The sequence below is a fragment of the Glycine soja genome, chromosome 16 (genome assembly GCF_004193775.1).
Source record: "Glycine soja cultivar W05 chromosome 16, ASM419377v2, whole genome shotgun sequence".
NCBI classification, from domain to species: domain Eukaryota; kingdom Viridiplantae; phylum Streptophyta; class Magnoliopsida; order Fabales; family Fabaceae; genus Glycine; species Glycine soja.
Genome location: NC_041017.1, coordinates 30,728,011 through 30,742,001, shown reverse-complemented (window position 1 = coordinate 30,742,001; position 13,991 = coordinate 30,728,011). Strand labels below are relative to the sequence as shown.

The 13,991-nt window shown below is 33.5% G+C and overlaps 1 pseudogene across 1 annotated transcript in view; it reads left to right on the top strand.

The window, feature by feature from the left end:
- The first annotated feature begins 8,384 nt into the window (after positions 1 to 8,384).
- The window catches only part of LOC114389449, a 43,978-nt pseudogene continuing 38,371 nt past the window's right edge, over positions 8,385 to 13,991 (top strand). The window contains exons 1-3 of the transcript XR_003661773.1: positions 8,385 to 8,894; positions 9,010 to 9,106; positions 9,991 to 12,194. The product of XR_003661773.1 is annotated as an uncharacterized LOC114389449 (transcript). The remainder of the gene's footprint in view (positions 8,895 to 9,009; positions 9,107 to 9,990; positions 12,195 to 13,991) is intronic.

Here is a 13,991-nt window from a genome sequence, read left to right as displayed (position 1 = left end):
CATGACCAACTCAACAATAAGTTTAGTGGAAAAAAGAGTTATAAGTGGTTGTGTCCTATGTCATGATGTCAACTTCAGACAAAAAAGGCAGGTGCAGATTACTCCCATGTCATAAAGTAAGAATAAGCACCTTTTGAACAAGTTCTTCATCAGGAATAGTGGAATACTTAAACTGCTTTTTTCTAAGAAACCATGGTGTCGGAATAGGGTGATTGTATCTTCTTGAGCAAGTGGTTTTAAAATTGAAATCACCAAAATTTTATAGTTAGATATCTGGATTCTGGAATTTAAATTTTTCACCCAGGACCAACATCAGTGGACTTCCCTCAATTTTTTGCAGCAAAATTCCTGACCGTTTTAATTAAATCTTCATCACTTAGAAACTGAAGCACTTGACATCCACAATGTGCAAATAGTCTCTACAATATTCTTCAACTTAGGCGTTTGTGAGAAGGTGACTAGTAAAATATTTTCCTTGCATATAACTGTTGAAAACAAAGAGATCTGTCAGCCCAGGGCATTTGAATCAATGCCTTGTACCAAACAATATTTTACTGAATGAATAAAGATCAAAAGAAAATGCTTCTGTAATCTGTTAAAGCATTACATGCAAAGTATATGAAATGCTTATTATATGTCTAATTGATGTAAAGATACATATTAATCTCTCAAAGGACATCAGTATATTGAACTCTGCTTTAAGCTGCTGTACACTTCGGAAATAGGAATTCAAAGCATTTCGCATGCAGCCATTTTCATCAATTACAGATAAAACTTCCTAATATACTTGAATACCATCTGATGTTCGCAAATTTCCAATAACCTATTTCACATCCATGTCTAGTAAGAGTTTATGAAATAGAGAACATAAATGAAGTTATGAAAGCCCTGATGAGGGAATAACTATCATTCTAAACAATTTCAAAAAGGGTTAGAAAATAACCTTCCACATTCTCATCAGAATATAACTTTCTCACTTTTCATCCTAATTCATAGGAATAAAAATGACTCAGATCATGCTACAACTACTTTCCTGGAATAAGCAATACCCAAAAATATTTTTTTAAAAAAAGTCATAACAAATATGGAAATACTGCATTTCCAAATTCACATTTCTGGAAATGAGTTATTAATCCCTGGAACAAACACACTCGTCAACAAAAGGATGGATATAGATCCTGAGAACGAACCTTCCTCTTCAGCCTGCTCAACGGTACACCCAACAAACAACCATTGAGATACCGTGGAGCAAGTTGAAGAGGAAGGGTTTCAGGAACACCGAAAGGACGCCTGATTGGTGTCCCAACACCTTCAAGTTTCTGCTCAAAATTCTCTATGTCAATAAGCTCATCTCACCTTGTGCAGTGTGTTTATGATATCCTTAGCTTGTTTGCCATCCACAAAAGGAATCATTCCTATTATGCCGCCAAAGTACTTATCATGCATCTTTTTCTTCCCTGGGTGGGTTCAAGCTAGCGTTCAATGTATTAACTCCTTGAGGATTGACCTCAGTATTCGCTTGCTCCTTTTGTTCTTTCTACATTTTTCCACAATGCCTTCTGAATTCGTGTAAAAAAGATAACGAGGTGTCAAAGGCAGAAAAGAGAAATAAATAAAAACACAGACAGCAGAAAGAAGAATAGATAGATAGATAGATAGATGCAAGGAATCTCACAGAATGAATGATACAATGAACACCTTTCTCCTTCAAGTTTTGAGCTTTCCAACGTGTGTGGGATTATGAATTGCAATATTTGAGAGAAGTTGAAAAATATGGGAGCGCGAAACACGGTATATATAGGGAATACTTTTGAATCTACCTGGTTAATTTCCAGTGACTTTCCTCGATTCTAATGATTTTATTTACTTATAACAGTCGACAGAACAAAAAGTGATTCCTTAATAAGGGGGGACCAAGTATTGTTTAACGGTGCTGCGCTCATGTCTTTTTGTTCGATAATTGGAATGATAATTTTTCAACACGTACACCGTACACTGCACGGGGAATGATAATTGGAAAGTAATAGTAGTAGAAATGTAAAAAAACGAAAAACAACTTTTATGATTTGTTAAATAATACTAGAAATTAAAAAAAATATTTTAATTGACTAAAAAACCACATATTAGTAATGGTTTGCTAATAAAGGTTTCTTAATCATAATTAATTATTGCTATCATCGATGTCATTTAAAATAATATTTATTTTTCTTCAAATAAAATATTTAGTTTATTTTATATTTAAATCGATAAAGTTTTAAATTTATTTTTATGTCATACTTTGTGTTTTTTATAATTCCATAAATATTTTCTTTGAAGGAAAATAAATATTATTTTAAATGACAATGATTATAACTGTAGTTAAAGGATTAAATATATTTTTAGTACTTTTAATTTAGATGATTATTTATTAATCCTTCAAAAAAATATTTTTATTAATTCCTCACATTTTTGAAAAGATACTTTTATTGGTTCTTTATTTATTGTATTCATGGTTTTATAATTTGTAATAGTTTTTAACTATCAAAATTATTTTTTAATTTAAAACTTTAAATAACGATTTATGGTGATTTAAAAATTAAAATAATCATAACATGCACTACTATAAAAAAGGTCTTTAACATTTTTAAAAAAAGGATTTTAACATTTGTTTTGATTTGATGTTAAATCAAGCTTTCACCTTCAACGTTAGCATTCAAACGAGGTGAAAAATCACTTTTTATATGGATTTTGGATTAAACCAATGAAGAAAGTACATCAAATTTATACATTTTATCATGTTTCTATTTTGATTGATGCTAAAATCGATGTAAAAAATAACTATACACTATCGGTTTCGTAAAGAAAAGAAAACATGAATATGAAATTGTGATAATTTTTATTTATTTTTATATAATACGGTGAACCATTATAAATCGTTTTTAAGGAAATTAAATTTAAAAAAATTGTGATGGTAAAAAATAATTACAAATTATAGCATCATTAACACAATGAACAATGAAAGAGAGAGATTAAAAGTAGTTTTTTAAAAATGTGAGAGACTAATAAATATAAATTTTGTTCAAATAACAAAAAAATAATTATTCAAATTTAAATGACTATAAATATATTTAAATGATAATTAAATTATAATTAAGAAACCCTTATTAGCAAACTTCTGTCCACAGAGTAAGTTCATTAAAATAAGTGTAGAGTTGATAATTATTAAAAACTAAGTAGAAGTCTAAATTCACTCCAAGATAATATATGTCATTTTGGTCTTTTTACTAATTACTTCCATGAGCTATGTATTTTTATACATTAAGTGGCTGAAAGAATTCAGTCCTAACTTGAGCTGTGAGTCTCCAAGTGGAGGGCATTTTCTTAGCATCATGGAAGGCAAAACTGTCTACAATATTCTTCAGATTAGACATGTGATAAGGCGACAAATAAAATATTTTTCTTGAATTTACCTGAAGAAAGCATAGAGATTTGTCAGCCTAGAGCATTTGATTTGATGCCTTGTACCAAACACACAACATTTACTGAATGCATGCAGGTCAAAAGGAAATGCTTCTCTAATCTGTTAAAGCCTTATTTCAAAAGAATATAAAATGCTTATGGTATGTTCTTATTGACCTAAAGATACATATTAATCTCTCAAAGGACATCAGCATACAGCAAGTTTGACCTCTGCTTTAAGCTGCTATTTTAGGAAAATTCAAAAAAAATTTGCATGCAGCTATTTTCATCTATTGCACATAAAACTTGCAAATATACTTGAATGTCATTTGATGTTCTCAAATTTCCAGTAACCTATTTCAAATTCGTCTTTTAAAATATCTCTAGTAAGAGTTTATGGAAGAGTGTTGCATATGAGATAGAGAACATATAAATGAGGTTATGAAATGAGGAAATAACTATCACGCACTCTATTCTCACACTCCAAAAGAGAAAACGCAGAAGGAACAAGGGTGTGTCAGCTGTATTTGTCAGAGTAATTCTCTCAAACAGTTTCAAGACAAAATTGTAACAAAATTCAGTTTAAATTAAACCAGGCTCAACTGAAAACTAAACAAGATGTTTTTTGAATTTTACATTTTGAACATACTTTTGGGCCTTCAATCTGAAAATCAAACATGCAACTCGTTGGCACAAACGTCTCCGTTCACATTGGAAAAATTGGATTCCAAACACACATACAAAGAAGAATTAGCAAGCCAATATCAGCACACCATAGGAAAATTACCACTTACCCTTGATTTCTTCATCCCAACAGTCAGAGCTTTGTAGCCAAAGTTATTTTACCCCATCCACCCAAACCAGCCAACAAAAGAATGGACATTCGGTTCCCGACAACATTCATCTTCAACTTGCTCAACGATATGATTATACTTGAGTGTACCGTTGAGCAAGTTGAAGATGAAAGTTTTCGAGAACGCGGAAAGGACACTTGATTGGTGCTAGCACCAACAACTTTAAGTTTCTGCTCAAAATTCTCTGTGAATAAGCTCAAGAATCTCTCTCACCTCAATGCCTCTTCAAATCAAATCATGTGAAAAAAGGTAACAGGTTCTATGGTCTCTCTCCCATGAGACAACCAACCTTTGGTGTGGCCTCCTTCCTCTCTTCAATCAAACAATGTACAAGTTATCAAAGGCATAGAAACTGGCAGAACCAACGATATATATAGTGAATACCTTGGCTTTCTCCTTCAAAATTTGAGCTCCAATGTATGGGATTGGATAGTAATTGAGAAGATTAAAATTATGGGATTGCGGCACATGGTATATATACATAGGGCATGATTTTGAATCAACCTTGGTTTCTTCGTTTCCATTGAGCTTCCACTTACTTTCCTCCATTCCAATGATGTAACATAGACTTTTCAACGAGAACAGAAATTATTACATAATGTCAATCTACACTTTTACATATATATTAACTCTTTTTGATTGGAAAATTCAATTGCGTATCACATATGCATGATCGGTAATACCAAAAAGAACATATGCAAGGTTGGAATGACATCATTCACGTAATAAATTTCTCAAGTGACTGAAAGTTGTTTGACGTTGACTTTTGAATCTATCACGCCAAGTCGTATGAGTTGTGAGCGTTTTAAGAGCTTTTTTTTTATTCCCGTATAAGGGGGCTGCTTATAACACGGCTCGCACACGTCTTTTTGTTTGATATACTAGTGCACTAATCCTCACACATTTCTTTCTTTTACGATTCTCGTTACCTTTTACATAGCTTTGATCTCATTTTATACTGTGCGACTAATCATCTTGATTCACGACTTGTTACAATAGCTTTCTTCTCTCATAAATACATCTTGATTAAGGAGTGACTTGCTTGAAATTTATGATTTTAACATTTGTCTTTATCTTCATATATATGGTAATTTTTAGTTAGATTTCCTTAGAATACATTGCTTCCTGTATCTCCAAATCTTAGATCTCTCTCACTCATAATATGTGTATCCTTATTTAAGTCAAAGTAATAACACATAGACATTCATCTATTTTAAACATTTCATCAACATCTTTCATTTTTTTTATCTATTTCTTTTTATCAAATTATAAATTCTATTATATATATATATATATATATATATATATATATATATATATTTTACTTTTTCAACTTTTTTCTTTAGGTGTAAGATAACATCATGAGTGTCAATCAAACATTTTTCTTAAGTCAATGTGTATCCTTATTTATAAAGATTTTCTATTTATTAATATTTTCTGTAAACATATTGTTATTAATATTTTTTACTAAATAAGTTTATTTCAAACCTATTTTTATTTTACTTATAAAAATAAATAAATTCTTTTTAAGTATTTATATATGTTAAATTCTTATTTAATCACGTATTAAATAAGTTTATTTAAGACAAATCATGATATTTAATATCCTTATTTCAAGCAATACGCTTATTCACAAAGAATCTTTGTTTATATACATGTTAATTGTTTATTTATGCTTTATTAAGGTTATGCTTCACAAAAGTAATCGAAAAGTTAACTTAAAAAGTAGAAAAACTAACAATACATAGTTGGAAATTTAAAAGTTAGTCGGTGATGATAGTTTAAACTAGTTTATTAAATTATTATATAAATATTTAGTAAAATTATATATTAAAGTAACTAATAAATATAAATGATAAATATGAATATGTTTATAAGATATTTTATAAAAAAAAAATTTATTTTATTTTATTGATAAATATATTTTGAGATAATTATAATCATAATTTTTAATTAATTTTAAAATCTTATAATTTTTATTTTTAGATCAATTGTTTTCAATACATTATTTTAATTTCAATTATTATATTTTTCTCATACAATACATGTTATGATGAATCTTATATTATATATCTTGAAGTATTTCTAACCAAGTTTTAAATAAAATAAATTAACATACACTTATGCTGTATTTGATTTAGAGAGAAATTATGACACCCTAAAATCTATTATGAATAAACATGCATTTTAATCTCCTTTTAATTCATTTTATAAAATGTGTACATTAATGTGATTGCTGAAGCTTTGTAATTTAAGAAACGTGATAAGTTTTTTTTTTCTTTTATATGTACAAAGTCATGACAGATAGTAAATCGCTCCATAAAATAAATGCATCTTTTTGAAATATTTTAAGAATGTGAAATAGTGTTTTCAAATATAAGTCATACACCTTTTAAAATGAAAGGTAGAGGGAAATGAGATAATTTTTAGATTACGGATTTATAAAATAGTGCATATTATATAATGAGTATTGAGTTTGAAAGGTAATAGATACATCAGAGTGTGAATACATCAAAAAATACATGTAATGAAAATTGATAATTGAATATACAAGTAAAATGTATGAAACCTAGGTTTACCCACATATATACAAAGGAAAGGGAAAACACCAAGCCCTAGAGTAGTCACCATTAACCAAAACCTAAGGAGGATGCTATACACAAAAGGGGTGAGATAAGAGGTCATAATTCAACAACGACCCTATGAGGATATATCATGCACATCCTCATTAGGATTCTCCTCACTGTTGTTCTCCTCAATGAGCCACCCCGCTCTTCCTTGGAGAACCTCCCCACTAGTTGCTGCCACTAATGCCACGTCATCCTCTATGGCCTAGTCTAGAGGCTCCTGGTCCTTTCTAGCAGGGACCTCCTCCACTGCCTTTGGCTGATCCTCCTAGAGCATCTTGGGGGCCTCCTTAATCTCCCCGTCCCTCACGTCCATGACTGGAGGTGCCACAACATGAGCATTGACCTCAACCAAAGTCTAAGCATGAGGTTCGACCCCCAATGGTGGTACGTGTCTCAGAGTAAGAGGAACAAACATGGTATGCTTAGAGTCCTCCCCCTTATATGGCGACCTAGGTTTATACTTTGAAGAACCCTCTCCATTGTATTGTGGCTCGGGTACGTAGTTCGGTGTGTTTGATGAAGAAGATAATGGTGTCAGCTAGGACATATACTTTAGCGTGTCTGAGGAAAAATACGATGATGTGTCTAGTAAAGCCAAAGCGGATGAGATCTCTATGACCTCCACAAGTGTTGTCATCTGACCCTGAATAAAAACGTAAGGATGAGTATTCCTGACCAGACACAACAAGACTTAAACACAAGTCATACACACAAGAATATCAACTACGATGTTGTGGTTATCTACTGGATCTCGCACACATCCTAAGCGTCATTTTTCATTATCTCAACATATATACATCACACTGGTCAACAATTGCCACTGGAACTAGTAGAACTTAGTGGTCTTACAACATTCTAGTTTGGATCATTGCCAGTAGTACACCTCTACCATGGTAAAATGATAGGCTCTCACTAGCCGACTATGTCTCGCATTTGTCGAGATTGCTAGGTCAGCATTGTGAAAATGAGCCCACAAACTTAGTGTCATATCCCCAAGAAACAACAAGTCAACAATCATATTGTAGGTACCACTCTGCAGGGTCATCCTAAACTCTGAGGACTGACTCCTCAACATATTTCACACCGAGAAAACATATTTTTGTTGTCGTGGGATCCAGCACAAGTATAAAAACAAAATATTATTTGCATAAAAATTATTTGTATAATATTCATGTTATGTCAAATTGATGTTTAACGTGACTAAATAATAATTTTAAATAATTAATATAAAAACAAAATATTATTTGCATAAAAATTAATAGAACAGTTTACATAGTAAGTAACAGTATCTTTTGGTGTTTATTTGTGTTTTGTATATCATTCATTACACATGATAATAATAGAAAGAGATAAAAAAAAATAATGTTAAACAAATATTGTATTATATCATTTTGTTTTTACTTGGGGAAAGTTCCAATCACCGTTAAAATGAAACAAATATTTGCCCGATGAAGCAGGATGAAGACAATTAGATGACGTGTCCAACACGATACTCATGATGACACTGAGCAATTGAGCACTGCCAATTTGCCACTGCTAACGCCTTCCACCCCAGACATATCCAACAGTTTCCCTTTCCGCCGAATCCCCCACCCACTCCAAAATTCTGTCAACCCTTCCTTCAAATTTCACCTTCTCCCTCACACCACACCACAACCCAATCCCTTCATGATATCACTCTCACTCTCTCCATGCCCTTGAAAACAGTTATACGGCGGAGACTACTGTCTCTGTTCCAGCCATGGCTCGCTGAAGAGCCTCACCTCGATCTCCAATTAGGGTTCCTCCGTTCCCTCGCCGTCTTCTCCGACCTTCGCTTCGACGCCTCCGCTCTCAACCGCCTCTTCCACTCTCCCGCCTTCCTCTTCTTCAAGGACCTCTCCGTCGAGCGCCTCACTCTCCGATTCTCCACCTGGTTCCCCCCGGCCTTCACCGTCGAACTCCACGGCGTCCGCATTGTGCAATCCTTCGAGTAATCAAAACTCAAATCAAACACTCGCGAGAAGATACAAACGCTATCGCATTCTATTGTTCCTTTTTTTTTTTTCGTTTCTTAACTGATTACGTAACTGTTTTTGGTTTTGAAGGAAGCCGGAAGCGGAGGAATGCGCAGCGAGGTTGCGAAATTCGAAGTATGATTGTGAGGATTATCTCAGAAAGAATCTCTCGGCGCTTGATCCTGAGGTAATGAGTGCACTTCTTCGAGTCTGAGTTTACGATTCACACTAAGGTAGATGACGAGTGTTGCTACTCGGTGAGGTTCTTTATTGGTCTGATACGGATTTTCTCACAATTGAATGAGATTAAAGATGATTAATGTAATTGTTTTCAGTTACTTTATTCGGTAGGATGGTACATTGACCTGTTGATTCTATTATTAAGTAATTTTGGTAGAATTATTACTTAAAATCACTTGTTCCATGATTTTTGTTTTGAGATTGTTTTTAAAGATGCAAGATGCTCCGGTGACTGCAGGCATAGTAGTTGTTTGAAGTAGAGTAGAAAGAACTCATGACCACCAGTTAAAGAAAACAAAAAAAAATATGTTGTCCTGTTTCTACTCTGGCAACAGACTGTGGAGTACAAAGCTTTCATAACAATCAACAGAATCATGGCCAAACAAGTTTTTGAGTTTTAAATTTTGAAAACAAAAACTATTTTCAAAAAAGATTGATCAAAGAGGTCCCTACTGATTTGCATACTAGTGAACCTTTTATTCTATGGGAAGGTATTGTACAAAATATATGTAAAATAATGGAAAACTACTTAGGTTTATTGAATGTGGAAGGTAGTGGCTGTCTCAATGTCATGTTTTAACTTTTAACCATTTATACCTCTTCATAATGAGGGAATACTACTAGAATAGGGAGAACCACTGGGTGCTCTGTCGGTAGATTTGTTGAAAATGGGAAAAAAGATCCATTTTGATTGATATTGTTCCAAGTCCTAAGAGAGAGAGAGGCATACCTAAGCTGCTGATTTTTTTTGCTTTCCCATACAAACTCAATTTGTTAAATAATGTCATTATGACGATTACTGTTACCAGTTACCTTTTGTATGAATTGTAGGGCTGTTCATTGCATGACATTTTGGAAAGGATCTTATTTGCTGCACCTGAGAAAAAAGATTTTACAACATCTTTTTGGAATCTTATTCTGAAAAACTGTCATCTAGTGGCACATTGCATTCATGTGGAGATTCAACTGCCGGTCTTAAATGACGAGTTTATGTGTTTTGGGGAAATAAAGGAGTTAAGCGTAAGATCTAAATATGTTGATAAAAAATGTCTTCTCAGAGGTTTTCTTAGTTCAGTTTTTATTCCAATGAAAGATAGCACTCTTGTATTAAAAGGTGTTGGATTCAGGGCCAGATTAGTTGGAAAAGATCACACAGGAAATGTTTTGCTTTCTTCTGATATGCAAATTGACATTAAATTCAGAGATCTTAAGCTGGCAAGTTGCACTCTCTGTTTTCCAGAACTAGTTTTTTCATTCTCTCCAGATGGCATTTCTGTATGTCTACTTTTCCTCAAATTGGTATCTAATAATTACAATCAATCTAGAGGTGCTAGAGAATTATGGAGAATAGCTGCTAGCAGAATTGGCCATGTGACTGTGACTCCTAGGTTGTCATTTCATAGATTAGTTGGAGTTATAGGTCAATGGATACACTATGCCAATGCTTATGAGAATATCTTGCTGTTAATTGGATATTCTACTAGCCACACATGGAAAAAGTCCATTTCTAAATTGTCTCGTAACAAGCTGATTTTAAGTTCTGCTAGTCGGCACTGGAAGTTGATTTCTGACATTGAGAAAAAGTTGCCTGTTGAAGGCATATCACTGGCAAGGAGAATAGCTCGTCATAGAGCAGCATTGAAAGATTCAATTAATTGTCATGAGGATTTTGTCACGACAAATAAATTTTTCCGCCCTTTTATTTTATTACTGTCATTTATGTGGAAATTGATCTCTACAATTATCCATTGTCTAGTGAATATCTTCTCTAGGGAAAAAATAGTGCAAGATCCAGATATTGATGGATGTTGTTTGGAAAGCCTTATCGAAGACCCTTGCCAAAGTTGTTGTTTTGTGCTGAACTTTGGGAAAATCATAATAACAGTTTCCCAAATCAATGAAATTGATCCATCTGTATATGAAAAGTTACAGTCACTTGCTGGGATTGCATGCTCAGCTTTCCTTTCGATATGTTTTTGTATTGATGCTTTGTTATTAATATCTGTGAAAGATATTTTTGAACAGAGAATTTTTCTATCATGTGGGCAAATGAAGGTTGAATCTGCACCTTTGACTATGTCAGAAGAAGCATGTACAATGGATCCACTTAGTTCAGCTAAAGGAAATGAAAAAGAAGGTATTAATCATATGGAATCAATTATGTGGGTTGAACCTGCAAAAATATTTCTCCTTTCGGAAATTGATGGAGGCCAGGCTGAAGATTGTTGTGATTCTCATATTGAAATCTTTATGAAAAAGTTTTCTGTGAATTGGAAACGAATTTGCAGAAAATTGAATGAAAATGAGATTGAGTTTTCTGAAAATCCATGTATTCTCTCTAAGATTGAGATATCTTCCACGAACCCAGACCAGAAGAATCCAGATTTTGGGTTTTGTGAATGTGGTTTAATGCTAGGGAAATTAAATTTAGTTTTGACTCATTCTTCAGTATCATCGCTGTCTCTAATTCTTAGTCAGATCCAACATGCTCTTTACTGGGAGGACAGGAGGGAAGCATCCATTGCGTCAAATTTTGTGGACAAAGCAGAAATGGATTGGGTTAATAAATATGACTGTTATTGCAAAGAGTTGATTATGACCTTGCTTCAAAAGCTTCCAGAGAAGCACATTCATTTTGGGGTACTTGTTGATGGTCCTGCTGCTAGATTTTCACACAGAAGGGAGGCCGATCTTGATGGTCTAGACATTGATGACATTATCAGTCTGGATAATTTTGACCTCACTTTTAATTTCTGTGATATTGAAGTGGTTGTTGGTTCATCTTCATTTGGTATGGCACCATTGACAGGTCTGTTGGGGCATGGTAATGGCAAAACAGAGTGTGTTAAATTGGACCCTCGGGTGATTGAAATTCCAAAACCAAATAATGTTAAATATGCTTCCTCAGGAAAGATTTCAATTAGTTCCTACCTTCATCTAAATGGCATAAATGCTTGTTTGGAGAAGTCAGAAGAAAACCATCAGATTCAACTTTTTACATTGAAGCCAGTCACTGTCCAAATATTGTCCTTTAGGTATGATCATGGCCACAGGCCGATACTTTGTTTTTCCTCCATTTTATGGAAATAGTTTTACAGCTGTTCTTTTATCTTGATGAATTTTATTTCTTTCGTCCCTGCTACATAATTGTCTTGCATAGTTTAATACATGGCTACTACACAACCATCTTGCTTAATTAAATGCTTCTGCATTATTAAATACATCACTGTCCTTAACAACTGCCACATGCAAGAGTTCTACATCCTATGTCTCCTCATAGAGTATACATTCCAAATAGGTGGTTATTAGTCTCACTATATGTTTCGTTTCGAGAAGCATTCAATTTGTTTACCTAGGAGGTCTTTTTCTGACAATTATTCAAGGATTTGATTTGAGAGCAAAGAGGATAACAAGTTACTGCTAAATATGTTCTTTCAGCAGTGGTGTGATGAATATGGTGGAAGTGAAATGTAAAATTGTTTATCTCTTGTTTATTCACAGGATATGCTTGTTTTCTTAGCATCCTTTTCATTGTTTCATAAGGCAGATTTATAGTAATATATGTTCAAAATTATTATTATTATTATTATTATTCAACATAGCCACTCAAACGCTGATGACCCCAAGCACCATCCAAACCACCACCATCAACCTTAGCCGCCCAGATCCACCCAAAGCAACTCAGATTTGCAACCTCCAAGCCACTGTTCCACCTTCACCAAGCCCAACACCGCCAATGGTGACCCAAACACCCCCCAAAAACACCATCACTGCCCAGATCTGCAACCTCCAAACCACCGGTCTCTCCCTTTACTCTCTCTCTCTCTCTCTCCCTCGCTCTAATATATGTCCAAGGTAGTAATGAATCTGGTGACTATTTTTTGTGGATAATCTGTATTTAGTTCTTGGTGAGTATTGGTTGTGTCTTCTGACTTAGTTTCTAATGTGTGTTTTAACTTTTAAGGGTTTTAACAAAATTGAAGAGGTTAGAATTTTATGACACAATGCCATGCTGTCATGTGGTTATCTATGTTAGGAAGAATAAGAGTGAGTGAAGAGAAGAAGAGCCATAATCTGTCATTAATAGAAAATTAATAATGACAGATAACAGCAGTAAAAGTTTAGTTAGTTACTGTACAGCTAGAATTGGTTATAGGGCAGTCACAAAGAGAGATTTGGAGGGAGGGGGGATATTGATTGTTTTGGAGAAAGGAGGGGAGAACCTATGTCTCTCAAATACCTGGAGTGAGAGTTTGTATTCCATGTTCTTTGTTGTTCTTGGTCTCCATCCAACATCAACTTGATACCAATTTAGAGATTGGGAATTCTAACAACATAGATTCCATCCTTCCTTTTCAATTCTGGTCCAGTTCTGTAACATGGATGCTAGAAAATAGCAATGAGTGAGAGGTCTATGAATCTTCAACAAACTATTGACATTAATCTTATAAGTTATTAATTGCCACTATCCAAATGAAATATCAGACTGTAGAAGTTTTAAACTTTCTGATTGGATAATGGATATACAACATGACAAATGTGTTTCTTTTAATATATATATATATATATTGGAAAATCTTAATGGAGAGAAAAGAGGGAAATCGCAACATGGGAGGAAGATATGAAATCCTCCTAAAAAATAAACTAAAAGGAAACAGTAAGCTTTGTAGGCACCTCTGAAGCATGGATACTTCTAAAACCATGTCATACATGTACCGGGTACGTACCCAGTACTTGTTGGGTACTCATGGGTACGTACCAATTTTTTTTTTTTTTAAGAAAATCAATTGGATACTTATGGGTGCTTTTTAGGTATGTATCAAGCCCGTACC